The sequence below is a fragment of the Jaculus jaculus genome, chromosome 8 (assembly GCF_020740685.1).
Source record: "Jaculus jaculus isolate mJacJac1 chromosome 8, mJacJac1.mat.Y.cur, whole genome shotgun sequence".
NCBI lineage: Eukaryota > Metazoa > Chordata > Mammalia > Rodentia > Dipodidae > Jaculus > Jaculus jaculus.
This window is the reverse complement of record NC_059109.1, coordinates 122,051,222-122,065,180: the sequence shown is the minus strand read 5'-3', so window position 1 is coordinate 122,065,180 and position 13,959 is coordinate 122,051,222.

Sequence of the window (13,959 nt, the reverse complement as noted above, 5' to 3'; positions counted from 1 at the left end):
AGAAATCACCCAACCAAGAGCAGCTTATGGAAAAAAAATGGTTTATTTTGGCTTACAGATTTGAGGGGAAGCTCCACAATGGCAGGGGAAAACGATGGCATGAGCAGAGGATGGACATCACCTCCTGACCAACATCAGGTGGACAACAGGAACAGGAGAGTGTGCCAAATACTGGCAAGGGGAAACTGGCTATAACACCCATAAACCCACCCTCAACAACACTCTGCCTCCAGGAGGCATTAACTCCCAAATGTCCATCAGCTGGGAATCTAGCATTCAGAACACCTAAGTTTATGGGGGACACCTGAATCAAACCGCCACATTGACACACATTTGTAATTCCAGCATTTGGGAGGCTGACAGAGGAGACTGCGAATTTAAAGACTTCTTAGCAGCACCCTTTCTCAAAAAAAAAAAAAAAAAAAAAAAACAAGAAAGAAAAAAATGGATGTGGTGGTGCACACCTTTAAACCCAGCACTCCTGAGGCAGAGTAGGAGGATCACCATGAGTTCAAGGCCATTCTGAAACTACATAGTGAATTCTAGATCAGCCTGGGCTAGAATGAAACCCTACCTCAAAAAAAAAAAAATTAAAAATAAAAACAAACAAAGCAATGATGAACATCTACCATGATAGTCCCATAGAACTATTTTATCCAGTTCACCCACTTTAAAGATTGGAAAGCTGAGACCCAGGAATGAAAGTGACTTGCCCACTGTCACATTTCTTTGAGACAGAAATGAGAAAGAAATCACCCTCTGCCTAAATACTGCCTTGAGCATGGCTTGTCATATTGTAGTTTTCTTTTGCATGTGTGTGTGCATGTGGTATGTGTGCTGGAGTGTGTCCATGCTCATATCATGTATATGGACATATGTAAATGGGTGTGCATGTAGCAGTCAGGTTCACATTGCTGGCAGAAATCACCCGACCAAGAGCAGCTTTGTGGGGGCGGGGGTGGGGAAGGTTTATTTTGTCTTACAGACTCGAGGGGAAGCTCCATGATGGCAAGGGAAAAGAACATCATGAGCAGAGAGGATGGACATCTCCCTCTGGCCAACGTAAGGGGGATAACAGGAACAGGAGGTGAGCCAAACACTGGCAAGGGGAAACTAGCTATAAAACCCATAAGCCCATCCCGATCAGTACACCATCTCCAGACGGCATTAATTCCCAAATCTCTATCAGCTGGGAACCTAGCATTCAGAACACCTAATTTCATGGGGGATGCCTAAGTCAAACCACCACCATGCATGCATGTGTGTGTAAGTGTGGAAACCAGAAGTCAACATTAGCACCTTTCTCAGTCACTCCCCACCTTATTTTGAAGAGAGTCTTTTACTGAACCAGGATTTCCTAGATTCAGCTGGATAAGGTGGCCATCAGATGCTGGATATCCTACTGTCTCCACCTGCCCAGTTCTGGTATTACAAACAAAAGGCATGCATGGCTATGGAGATCCAAACTCAAGTCCTCACAGTTGCGCAGCAAGTGGCTAAGCTATCTCCCCATCTCATATTGCTTATGTTAAATAAAATCATCCCACCCACAGAGTAATAAAGATTTAGAACTCTAGCGATTCTCCCCTCTTCCCCCTCCATGCTCCAACTTCATGTTCTTAATTCTGGCTGCACATCAGCATCTCAGTGGCACTTTACCAACCCTCACATACCCAGGCTCCACCTTTTATTAAATGGATGGAATCTCTGGGAGACAGACTCTGGCATCTCTGTTTGTTCAAAGCTACACAGGTGATTCTAAAAAGTAGTCAGGTCCTCCTGATGGCCAAGACTAATAATAAGTGAGTTTGAGTCATTAAAATTGAAATGAAATGTAACTAATTATATTATGCTAGCATTCAAAGCTTAATTCTAATACAATTAAAATATGAAGCTGAGAGAATGTGAGAGATGTCTGATCAGGGGAGCTCCTATGCAGGGAATCCTATGCAGTACTCAGGGCAAGATTGAAATGTCTTCCTTCACCCCTGTTTGCAGAGGACACATTTAGACCACACACCCAGGAATGTTTACTGTCCTCGCAAGTTAAGACTGTGAGGGGCCAGGTATATAAAAGGACCATTGTCTTTTGTTATTGCAAGTTAAAGTAAATAGATGGTGAACACTAAAAGTTACAGTTCAGAGTGCATTTTAGTTCTCTCAGATGGTCTTTCCCTCCTAAAATCCAAAGTAACCTCATATCAACTCTCTAAAGTCTAAGCCCCAAAGTCAAAGTTGCTTTGCTTTGTTTCTGTAGTTATGGGGACTGAACCTATGACCTCACACTTACTGCGCAAGCACTGTAATACTGAGGTCTATCCCCAGCCCTAATCAAAGTTCATTCAAAAAATAATAGGTCCATACAAAAACCTGGAGAGAACAAGTAAATATATATAAATATAAATATGTACATATATGTATGTGTGTGTGTATATATATATATATATATATATATATATATATATATATTCTCCCCTTGAAGCCCCAACTGACTATGTCCTGGTCCTGGATTTTATTCCCTTACCCAGGCAGATATTGGCTCATGGTGCACGCTGGAGAGAGGAGAGAGGGTGCTGGAAACCTAAGAGCATCCTTGAACATGAAAACTCAACAACAAATGTGCTAAAGAGAGAACAGTATGGTGTTTCCTCCTAAAATCAAGGAAGGTTAACAACTACCACACACTTCTTCCTGTGCTGTCAGAAATACAAGATGATGAATTACAGGTTCCCCTTGGAAGGAAGAGCGCCTCCTGTTCTGCTAGTGGAGAGAAGAAAGGTGGAAATCAGCTCTGAATGCGGGTTCAGTGTTTTTCCTCTCTGTGTTCTACTTATATCTTTTGAATAATCCTCATCTTCCCTGGTTATAATTATCCCCATTTTGAGGATGAGGAAAATGATCTTTGCAGTGATCAAGACCATCCCCAGATCCCACTAGCTAGGCATAGATGCAGCTAAATTTCAATTCAAGCCCTCTTCTCTGAGTGAGGAAAGATGTCTTCACGCTGTAGGGACTGAGTTCTTCCAGGAAACAAAGAAAAGCCAAAAGGTGGGGAAGAAGAAGATTCATTTGTCCATTTTGGAAGAGCCAGAGACATCTGACCACTGGGCCAGGGTATCAAACTGGAAACTTTGGACCCAAATATAGCAGAAACATTTTAGCATCTCCTACTGGAAACACAGCTGTATGTGAAGATCACCCTCCCTGATTCCTCCCTTTTCAATCTCTGACTGTTCCCCTGTGTAACTGTTTAAAATTCGTCAGTGTCTCCTTTGCTCACCTCTGAATTCTCCCTCCCATCTGGTGATTCCACCTGCCTTGCCTTAGAGGAGCTGTTCAACTGGTCAGGAGGCTGAGTCCTAAAGACCAAGGGAGAAAGGGTACATCAAGGGGGAAGTGATGTTGACTTGCCAGACCCCAGGCTGAAAGTTGAGAGCATTATGCCATTCAATCTTCACAGAAAACTTATGACATAATAGGGCTAGAGAGATGGCTTAGCAGTTAAGCGCTTGCCTGTGAAGCCTAAGGACCCCGGTTCGAGGCTCGGTTCCCCAGGTCCCACGTTAGCCAGATGCACAAGGGGGCACACGCGTCTGGAGTTCGTTTGCAGAGGCTGGAAGCCCTGGCATACCCATTCTCTCTCTCTCCCTCTATCTGTCTTTCTCTCTGTGTCTGTCGCTTCAAATAAATAAATAAATAATTTAAAAAAAAAACTTATGACATAATAAATGTAATTTGTTCCACAGACAGCAGAGTGAGGAACTGGCAAGTTAAGTAACTTGGTCAAAGTCATGAAGCAGGCTTGGAAGCCAGCCCCCACTTGACAGCCAGGGCTCCGGCCACAGTGCATCTGCAAGAGCTAGGAAGGGCTGCCAAGCTGAATAGGCTGGGGTTGGAGTGCAGTCAAACGTGCAGGCAAATGCTGGTAATCTGAACACTGGAAGGAGCTCAAAGTCCAAGTTTCTCAAAAAGGGTTCTGATAGACACGCCACGTGACACTCGAACTGGGTAATTTGAGGACACACTTTGCTACAGGGACCTTTTACAAAGATGTGGGTGGTGTGTGGGAAGACAAAAACGAGTCATGCCGAGCCCTAGGGACAGTCTTGAGGGACGCTATTACCCACCCTAGCCTTGAATGGGAAGAGCAGCAGTTACTGGAAAACCAGAGAGAGTGGTGTTTGGAGACAGCCACCTGCTGGCAGCCTGGAGCCCCAGGAGACAGGAAGGCCAAAGCAGAGATGGACATGCACCCTCACCCTGTATTGCAGTCAGGTTCGCATTGCTGGTAGAAATCACCCAACCAAGAGAAGCTTATGGAAAAAAAAAAAAAAAAGAGGTTTATTTTGGCATACAGGCTCCAGGGGGAAGCTCCATGATGGCAGGGACAATGATAGCATGAGCAGAGGGTGGACATCACCCCCTGGCCAACATAAGGCAGATAATAGCAACAGGAGAGTGTGCCAAACACTGGCCTGGGGAAACTGGTTATAACACCCATAAGCCCACCCCCAACAACACACTGCCTCCAGGAGACATTAATTCCCAAATCTCCATCAGCTGGGAACCTAGCATTCAGAACAACAGAATCAAACCACCACAGCCTCCTTCACTTCAATTCCTACTGAAGCCATTTCTGAACCGTGTCAAAGCCGGAAGGACTGGAGCCCTGTGCAGGCAGCGCTGTGCGGGAGGAGCCTGTGAAGAGTGGAGCCGCAGGAACCTGGACAAGAACTCCTTCTGGCTTCAAGAAGAGACTCCGAGTCAGTCTGCTGGGGCTCAGGCCTGGTGGGTGTGGAGCACCTGCTGAGATGAGGTGCGCCTGCTAAGCTGCTCCTCGCAGGGGCTCCAGGCCCCTCTGCACTTTTGATGTCAGCGGACCCTTGAAGCTCGGCACCCCCTGCAGTGCCTGATGCCTGCTCCTCCCACCTACCGGCTCCCGCCTTCTGCTTGCCTCCCGAGAACATGGCGGATACAAACAGCTTTTGACCTCGCTTCAAATCCTGGCTTCACTTCTCACCAGTTGTATGATCTGGAACAAACCTCTGAACAGGTCTCAGCTTCAGTTTTCTCATGAGTAAAATGAGTATAAGCACCTCCCTTAAAGCCAATATAGAAAATTATTATTTGATGTAACAAAATCTCTTCTTATACTAGCCATTATAAAACCAAAATAATAATCCCTTTCCGTTTGTCAGTTTTAGGAGTATTTCTCCTGGCCAAGGATGGTGGCTCACAACCATAATCCCAGCACCCAAGAGGCTAAGGTAGGAGGATTGCTGAGTTTGAGGTCAATCTGTGATCTCTAAGTCAGCTCGGACTAGAGTGAGACTCTACCTCAAAAAAAAAAAAGAAAAGAAAAGAAAGGTATTCTACCCTTGCAATGACAGTAGGACTCATTCAATATTCCAAAAAATATTTTTAATTTACTAAACTTTGAATGGAAGCCGGGCGTGGTGGTGCACGCCTTTAATCCCAGCAGTCAGGAGGCAGAGGTAGGAGAATCTCAGGGAGTTCAAGGCCACCCTGAGGCTACATAGTAAATTCCAGGTCAGCTTGAACTAGAATGAGACTCTACCTCAAAAAGAAAAAAAAAAAAAAATGAATGGAAAGACCTTGACTACTTATGCTAAGTTGTCTGAACTTCAGTTATTTATTTAGTTATAAAATTAAGCTGAGTACATGGTTGTGGTTACCTCCTCATTGCTGCAACAAACGCCTTACGGGAGTCCAGGGGAAGCTTCATCATGGAGGAAGAAGTTGGCTCACTTCCTCACTCATCCACAGCAGCACAACAAAGAGACGACAGCCAGAGCCGAGTTGGCTCTGAGCACACCTTAGGGTTGGAACCCACCTGCTAAATGCTCCGCCAGCTGAGGGCTAAGTAGGAAACTTAATCACAAACACCTGAGGCTGTGAGGCCACTGGAATTCAAAACCACCACACACATATACTTCACATTTTTCTCAAGGTTTATGGAGTTCAAAAACATGCTATATAAATGTCAAAAGTCATGGTGTCCAAGCCTGCCACATCGTTAAAATGAATCAATCCATGGACAAGAGCAAGTGTCCCTTAAGCATGGTCTATGTTCAGGAAAGTTTAATGTGTTAACTAAAGCTTTAAAAAAAAATAGTGTTTCTCTTAATGAAACCCTTTGAAAAATGAAAATGTCAGTAGTCAACATGGTACCTGGAACATAGTAAGAGCTCAAAAATTAGCAATCATCATCATTATCATTTTCTCTCACAAATATTTACTGAGCTTCAGGCTGTGAGCCGGATGAGGAATCTCCTGCCATGCTCATGAGCTGCTGACAAATGCCTGTGGAGGGACACACAGTGGCTCTGGCCAAATATAAGAAGATGTGCTAATGGGCAAGGAAAAGGTGCCCCTGGTGGGGGGGGGGGCGCTCCAAGGCTGGCACCATAAATCACAAGGAAGCCAGAGGCTGAGAATGGTGAGTTAAAGGCAGCAATTACAAAGTGTGGCTCAAAGGGTGTGAACTTGAGGGAGTCAAACAGCAAAGGATAGATTCCCCAGGCCCACTCAGCACCTACATGTAAAGAATATTGGTCAGAAACCAGCAGCAGCCATGGAGTTCAGCCAACTTTGCACCTGGAAGGGTTTTGCTTTTTTTGGTTGCTTTTTTTTTTTTTTTTTTTTTTAGTTTAGTTTAGTTTTGCACCCTGAAGCCATGTAGTTCTTCCCAGAACAGTGAAAGTAAGTGTTTGGGGGCATTTCACAGGTGCACCTTGGCAAGCAGTATTAGCAGAGTCCATTAGCATAGAAGTGACTGCATTTGCAGAAATCACGGCAGGAGCCATTGAAAATACAATGAGCTGAGGCAATAAAAATAAGAGGCAGAACTCTAAGAAGAGGTACCACAGGGCTGAGAGGTCTCACTCAGTATATCATGGTCCTGCCCTAGGAAACAGGTTGTCAATATCCACAGCGGACCAGTAAGGCGGCATGGAAAACCGCTCTGCCCGGAGGACCATGTTTAAGAGGCAGGTGGGGAACAGAAGTGTTCTGTTCTGTTCTGGTCTGGTCTTCTAGCCAGTCGTGGAATAGGGTAGGGCTGTGTTTGAATGTGAAATGTCCTTTCCCACATAAGCTCAAGTGTTTGGACACTTGGTCCCCAACTGGCGGGGCTCTCTGGAGGTGGAGCCTTGCTGGAGGAAGTAGGTCACTAAGGCCCAAACCTTGAGATCATATAATCTAGTCTCACTTCCTGTTTACTCTCTGCTTCCTAACAGCCGACACAATGTGATCAGTCAGTTCACACTCCTGTCGCCATACCGTCCCCGCCGTGTGGAACTATATTCATCCACACGGCAAGCCAGCATAACTTCTTCCTTCTGGGCGGTTCTCTGCACTCAGTGAGCAGACTTCCTTCCCAGGTGTCTACTGGCTCCCTGCACGCCCCTTTGACTAAAGTCTGCCCATAAGGGAGTACAAACTCTTCATTTTTTAATTTAACTTTAATTTATTTTATATATTTTATATACATATATGTTATTTATAGACTTTATATATATTTTATATTTTTAAAAACATATTTTTTTATTTTTATTTATTTGATGGAGAGAGAGAGAGTGAATGGGCACACCAGGGCCTCCAGCTATTGCAGATGAACTCCAGACACATGTGCCCCCTTGTGCATCTGGCTAACGTGGGTCCTGGGGAATCAAACCCGAGTCCTTTGGCTTTTCAAGCAAATGTCTTAACCGCTAAGCCATCTCTCCAGCCCTATATATTTTATTTTATATGTATTTTTTATATTTTATTTCTTTATTTTCTCTCTGCAAGCAAGGAGATAAGACACAGAGGGAAAAAGAATGGGCACACCAGGGTCTCGAGCCAGTGGAAACAAACTCCAAGATGCATGTGCCACTTTGTGCATCTGACTTTACATGGGTACTGAGGAATCGAACCAAGGCCATTGGGCAGGCAAGCACCTTTACTGCTGAGCCATCTCTCCAGCCTGAGGCTCTTTATTAATGATGAAAATTTACTGGGCTATTGCTCTCTGCTCAGCATAATTGTAGAGCTTCATGTGAACGTATCTTAAGCCACATTAAAAACTATTTGAGGTGGGCTCCATGGTCTACTCCATTCGGCAGAAGACTAAAACTGAGGCCCGAGGGTGGGGGGAATTATTCACAGTCACAGAGCTGGTGAGCACCTGCCAAATGGAGGCTCGGGAGTCAGGCTGCAGCGCACATGTGTCCAACACCTTCACCCGGGAGGGTCAGGAATGCGCATGTGCCGGTCTGCTTTGGGCTCATTCCACAATCTCAGTGGTGCTCGGGAATGATGCTTCGAACATGGGGACGGACAGGGAGGTGTAGGCATGAGACCCAGGTTCACCTATAGAAGGTGCCAGCTGCCAAGAGGCAGGGTGCCAGACCAGGCTAGCTAAGTCTGAGGCAACATGAAGAAATGGGGAGAGGTTTCTGAGGGTCCCTAAGGGAAGGATGGTGTGGACAAAAGAAAGGCTGGGTGAGTACACACACACACATACTAAATTAAGAAAGGCTGAGGGGAGGGCTGGAGAGATGGCTTGGTGGTTAAGGCATTTGCCTGTAAAGCCAAAGGACCCAGGTGACCCAGATGCACAAGGGGGTGCACACATCTGGAATTTGGTTGCAGTGGCTGGAGGCCCTGGCGCACCCATTCTCTCTCTCTCTCTCTCTTTCTCTCTCTCTCTCTGTCTCCCTACCTATTTTTGTATCTCTCTCTCAAATAAATACATTTAAAAATAAATAAACAAAGAAAGTCTGAGTGGACTTCGCAGCTAGACATGGGCTTTTGGCTGCAAGAGTTTATGTGGCTGATCTTGGTATCTTTTGTGACCCTCAGGGGTCTCAAGGGTCCTTGTGTCGCCCACACTGAGAGTGAAGACACAGGGGCAGGATAGCGGGTGGGGAATGGTGAATATTCTGCAGCCGTATCCCAAGCAGCGAAGGGATTTGGGCGATGAGCACAGAGACGGGAGACAGGGCGTCCCCGGGGGTGTGATGTGGGTTTCACACTCCACTTGTCATTTATCTGTTATGATAACCAGTGACAACAGCACAGTGGGCATTTTCTAAGACGTAGGCAGGATTTTCATTTGACACTCATAACAACCCCACATGGGGGGAAAAAGTAGAAAACCTCATTGAAAAAAATAATTGTATCGGGTCTCAGAAAACTGAAATGGCCAGTTGAATGTTGCGCAGCTAATGAGCAGGTTTGTAACAACACCTGTATCTCTTATCCATGCACCAGCCTCACAGCTTTCCTTGGGGAGAACAAGCAAATTAAGCCAGACTTTGGTCTTTCAAGAGAAGGTGGTACTTCAAGTGTATGTCAATCAGTCACACTTTAGTATGATAGATTTCCAGGCGAGTCCTGAGAGCCAAAGCTAGCCTGGGTGCGCTGGAAAAGTGCAATAAGGGCGCCACCAAGGGGTGAAATAGAAGAACTACAGTGAACATCAAAAAAGAATTCACCTTGTCTCAATTTTTCCCTTCTTGGGGGCACTGTTGTTGGAACCAAGCTCACAGAGATCCACTACCAGACAAAAGATGTAGGATGGACACAGTCAATAATCAATAAGTAATAATAAGTACAAATACCCATTCAGCTGCAGGGTGCTATACTGAGTACCTAGGGGAAGGCATTTATGTTCTCCAGCATGGAGAAAGGTAACAAATGTGAGTGCAAGTAAGAATGTGAATTAGGGCCCAGAGAGATGGCTTAGCAGGAAAGGTGCTTGCCTGCAGAGCCTAACGACCTGGGTTCGATTCCCCAGTGCACACGTAAAGCCAGATGCGCAAGGTCGTGCAAGTGTCTGGAGTTTGTTTGCAGTGGCTAGAGGCCCTGATGAGGCCGTTCTCTCTCTCTTTATCTCTCTCTCTCTCTCTCTCTCTCTCTCTTCCTCCCTCTCTCCCTCCCCTGGCATGGTGGATCCCAGCACTCAGGTGGCTGAGGCAAGAGAATCACTTTGAGTTCAAGGTCAACCTGAGACTACATAATGAGTTCCAGGTCAGCCTGGGCTAGAGTGAGACCCTACCTCAAAAGAAGAAGGCGGAGGAGGAGGGGTATGTGAATTAGTGGTGGATGTTACAAAGACAGGGACAGGGCTGGAGAGATGGCTTAGCGGTTAAGCGCTTGCCTGTGAAGCATAAGAACCCCGGTTCGAGGCTCCCCAGGTCCCACGTTAGCCAGATGCACAAGGGGGCGCACGCGTCTGGACTTCATTTGCAGAGGCTGGAAGCTCTGGCGCGCCCATTCTCTCTCTCCCTCTATCTGTCTTTCTGTCTGTGTCTGTCGCTCTCAAATAAAATAAATAAAAAAAAATTATTAAAAAAAAAAACAAAAAACAAAGACAGGGACATGTCACTATGAGATACAGACCTTTTGAAAGTAGCAGAATGTATTTTCTACATTGGTGAGGGGGGGTCAGAGAATCATCCTGAAAACATGATACTGGGGTGAACCTCAAATAAAGAGACGGCTGACTGAAGAACAGAGAGAGGGATGGGAAGGGGACAGGATGAAATGGAAGAAGGGAAAAAGGACAGCGCAAAGCCAGCCTCCAAAGAGCCCACCACTGGTAGGACAAATGTGTCCCAAACATACAATGACAACCCAGCTTGACATGGTGTAGAAAAGACCTGACCAAAAGGAAGAGGCAGCTGGGGCCAGCAACAACCTCTACTGGAGAGGACAGAAAGTCTTCGGGAATGGAGAGCTGGAATTTACAAGATAAGTAAGGAAGGGAAGGCTGTTTGGGCAGAGGAAGTAACATATGCAAAATCCCAGGTACAGGCTGGAGAGATGGCTTAGCGGTTAAGCGCTTGCCTGTGAAGCAGGCTTGGTTCCCCAGGTCCCACGTTAGCCAGATGCACAAGGGGGCGCATGCGTCTGGAGTTCGTTTGCAGAGGCTGGAAGCTCTGGTGCGCCCATTCTCTCTCTCTCTCCCTCTATCTGTCTTTCTCTCTGTGTCTGTCACTCTCAAATAAATAAATAAATGAAATTAAAAAAAAAAAATCCCAGGTACATGGAATATTCCCTCCTGTACCAGGGGGCAGGGTCGTACCAGAGCTGAGGGTGACGCCAGATGGTACCCTTTCCCCAGAGTCGGGATCTCGGAACTGCTAGCTGAGCTGTCCCCTGCCGCTCCATTTTCTCCAAGCCAGCGCAGTCAGTCTTGCCTTACAACATTTTCTGGACTTTGTCCCTGACTCTGGTCTCTGCTACAACCTCTGTCGTTAAGTGTGCCCCTGTCCAGCCAAACCTTTATCATTATAGCAGCCTTCTCTCCTCTCTTCCCAGTCCTGTACTCCAATCTGGGTATTCCCAGTGACTCCCCATTTCTGAGCCATTCTCAGGGAGTCTGCCCTAGTTCATGGTGAGCTCAGGACACTTGGTTCAGCTAGATCCCAGAGGAAGGCCAGTTAGAATTAAAGTTGACATGCAAAAACCGGGAAGCATAGAGACAGACTGCATTCATTCATTTTCTTTCGTTCAACAATAGGATGTGCCACTTACTCCACTGTGGGTTCAGGGTATCAGATGGCCCACAGATGAAACTAGTTTTCTGTTCCTGCCCTCACAAAGCTCGAAGAAGACAGGGGTTAATCAAATAATTATGCAAATCAACATAAAATCACAGGCTATAATGATTACAACAAAGAAAACTTACAGGGAGATCTGTGTGATGTCAGTGGTAGCGAAGGGAAGTTGTTCAAGCATGGGACGTTTAAGTGGAGATGCAGAACTGTATGACTCAGACCCTAATCAACAAAGGAGCTCACTCTGGCTCCTTCCCAGGTGGGCACAGCACTCAGTGCCAACAGAACTCCCAGGGAGCCCTCAAAGTTGGTAGTCACTGTTAATAAGAGGGGACAAAAAGTGACAACAAAAAGAGAAAGTTGGGCTGGAGAGCTGGCTTAGCAGTTAAGACTTAAGCAGTTGTCTGTGAGGCCTAGGGACCCAGGTCCAATTCCCCAGTACCCATGTAAGCCAGCTGCACAAGGTGGCACATGCGTCTGGAAATTGTTTGCAGTGACTGGAGGCCCTGGTGCGTCCATTCTCCCCCCACCCCGACACACACCCCATTCTCTCTCAGATAAATAAATAAATAACATACTTTAAAAACAAAAGGAAATAAAAATGTTCAGTGAGTCCTACAAGTTCATAGGTGCTTCTCAACATTTCTTCACATTGGTCCCGCCCCTTCCCCCATTCAGCTGTTACTGCCTGGGCAGAAGGACCTGGAACCCAGAGTGGTGCAAAACTTCCCCAAGGTCTCTCAGTGGTCAGAGTCATATTTAAATCCAGTGTGTGTGACTCCAACATCCTGTCCATTTAGGCCACACCATTGCCCAGCTATGTTCCTTTGTTATTGTTATGATTTCCATGTGAAGTATGGTTGGGCGGTATGCGCGGAGGCTGGGGAGGTGGGCGATGAGGGTGGGCTGCAAGGACACGCGTATGTGTGGCTGTGCTGCCCTGAGCCCTCACCTGCAGGGCCGGGGGAAACCTCAGGTGGTCCCCGCCAGCCCTCACTTGCCTGCCTGTGTTTTTCCTTGATTCCGGAGCTTTTGGTTCTCAAGTCCCAGAAATTCTCCAGTCGCCACTCCAGAGAACTTGGGTTATAGATGTGCCTGACCATGTCCAGCTGCTAATGTGGGTACTGGAAATTCGAACACAGATGGCCTCAGCGGCCCCTCCGTTGGGCCCTCATACGTTCACAGAATGTGCATTTAGCTGCTGAACTATCTCTCCAGCTCCCAACTATGTTCTTTGGTGGTTCAGAACACGCATGCTAGGGGCTAGAGAGATGGCTTAGCTGTTGAGGCACTTTCCTGTGAAGCCCAAGGACCCAGGTTTGATTCCCCAGGACCCACATAAACCCAGAAACGCAAGGTAGCACATGTGTCTGGAGTTCGTTTGCAGTGCTAGAGGCCCTGGCGTGCTCATTCTTTCTTCCTCTCCCTCTCTCCCTTTCTCTCTCTCTCTCTCTCAAATAAATAAATAAAATATTTTTTAAAAACATACATGCAAATAAACATACACCCATGCTCTCAGAGAATGAAGAATGAAGCCGTTCCTGCCTGGCTTCACGCACTAAGGCAGCCACGTGGTTCCTCTGTACCCCCGGCACCTGGCCGGCTCTTTTGGGCTCCATGGAGGATGACATGACATGGCTAAGGTGTCAAGGCTGCAACTTCAGATCCCAGAAAACAGGTTTTCATTAACTGCTTTTCACACCACGTCCTCAGCTCCTCCGGGAACTGAGACCACTATTGATGTCCAGGCCAGAGGCCGAGCAGAGATGCCGGAAGCACATTTTGGTCTGTGAAAGACATGTTAGCGCATGTGCTTTTCTGTAGACAATGGTTTAAAGTGAACCTCCGGTGCCAATGCAGACTCTATCCCTCAATACCTAAGGCCCTAAATAATTCATTTATCCTTTCTATGGGAAGCTGGGATAATGGTATTTCTCACCTGCCCTATCTTAGTGAGTGTGGTGATTTGAATGTTAACCATCTCCCCGACCCCGATCCCCAGCCTCATATGTCTGTGTATGACATAAGCCTATGTAGTGCTGAGCTGAGGAAGCTTTTGGAGGTGAAGCTTTTTTTTTCAGGAGGTGTCACTGGCGAGTGGGCCTTGAGATTAATTGTGCCAACCCCACTGGGGAGTCAAATCTCACTCTCCCTACTTTCTCCCTGCTGATGTGTGGAGATGGAACACCCAGCTTCCTATTCTTGCCATGTGCTCCCCATCACGATGAGACTTCCTCTAGAAACTGTAGGCTGGACATAAACCCTTTGCTTCCAGAAGCTGCTTCTGGCCAGGTGTTTTGTCCCAGTGGTGAAAAGGCGACTGCAACAAGTGAGCTATTACTGTGATGATGCCGTGTAACAAACATCCCCGCTTCCTCATGGGCCTGTGGGC